The sequence below is a fragment of the Eleutherodactylus coqui genome, chromosome 2 (assembly GCF_035609145.1).
Source record: "Eleutherodactylus coqui strain aEleCoq1 chromosome 2, aEleCoq1.hap1, whole genome shotgun sequence".
Classification (NCBI taxonomy): Eukaryota; Metazoa; Chordata; class Amphibia; order Anura; family Eleutherodactylidae; genus Eleutherodactylus; species Eleutherodactylus coqui.
Window position 1 is genome coordinate 311114225 of NC_089838.1, and position 1368 is coordinate 311115592.

Genomic DNA, 1368 nt, shown 5'->3' on the forward strand with positions numbered 1-1368 from the left:
GGCTTAAACAGATGTGCATAATTTTGTCCCATTTTGAAAATCATATCCACGTAGCGGGACGAAACAAAACCACTGATTTCAATGCTTTTGTTTCTACTATCGGGATTCTCGTGCGTTAATACTACGAAAAATGAAAAACAGGATCGGGGTTAGAAATCAGAATATCTCTTACTGTAATTTAGTTAGCATTAACTGTAGAATTCTAACGATATTCTGTATCTCTGTGAAGAATCAATGAAGTCAATGCAGAGTAATAAAATAACAGTAATACATCTGAGAAATACAAAAGTGTTTCTGCCCGGTTTCGAACCGGGGACCTTTCGCGTGTTAGGCGAACGTGATAACCACTACACTACAGAAACTGCTGTGAGCCAGTTCTGGTTTGCAATATTGTCTTATGGAGAGGTAGTAGAGGTAATTAGCATGTCCACTTAAATCGCTAAAACTATTATGTGACTACTGAGCTGTCAGCTAATCCCTCACCAGCTCAGTTAATGTACTGCATGTTCTTACCAAGAGGCTCCCTAGGAGGAGTCACCTCTCCCCGTTAGGAGTACTGCAGCATGCATGCAAATGACTGGCGTCTGATTTTTAGACTATATGAACATTCTAGGAAGAGCGTGGCTGAGTGGGACTACGTCTTGTATAGCAGATGTCAAACTCATCTTCACTGAGGGCCACAGCAGTCTTAAGCCTCACGTCCACGGGCAAAAGAAGAATTAAAATCCGCAGCGGATTTTAACTCTTCTCCTGCCTGCGGATCCGCATCCCATAGGGATGCATTGACCACCCGCGGGTAGATAAATACCCGCGGATCGTCAATAAAAGTGATTTTTTTTTAAATGGAGCATGAAAAAATCTGGACCATGCTCCATTTTCGTGCGGGTCTCCCGCGGGGACGGCTCCCGCGGGCTTCTATTAAAGCCTATGGAAGCCGTCCGGATCCGCGGGAGACAAAAATCGGAATTTACTCACCCGCTTCGGATCTTCCCTTCGCCGCGGCTCCATCTTCTCTCCGTCGCGGCCAGATCTTTCTTCTTTGGGCCGGCGCATGCGCGGGGCACGTCGCCGAACAAAAAGAAGATCCGGCCGCGACGCAGAGAAGATGATGCCGCAGCGAAGGGAAGATCCGGAGCGGGCGGGAGGTAAGTTTATTCTTATTTTTATGCCTCATGTCCGCGGGGCAGGAGGGACCCGCTACGGATTCTCCATGGAGAATCCATAGCGGGCCTGATTTTCCCCGTGGACATGAGGCCTTAGGGTTTCCTCAAACGCTGATGTGTTTAAGCCCTCATGGTTGCCCTCAAGTGGGTTGTTTGTAATTGTATAGTAAGGGCTCATTTACATAAGTGCATTGGTGTAGCATAT

At 47.0% G+C, this 1368-nt stretch overlaps 1 non-coding gene across 1 annotated transcript; it reads right to left on the bottom strand.

Annotated features, from left to right (window-relative positions):
- Positions 1-289: 289 nt before the first annotated feature.
- TRNAV-AAC (transfer RNA valine (anticodon AAC)) lies at positions 290-362 on the bottom strand. Its single transcript has one exon. It is a non-coding gene; the product is annotated as a tRNA-Val (tRNA).
- Positions 363-1368: the final 1006 nt, after the last annotated feature.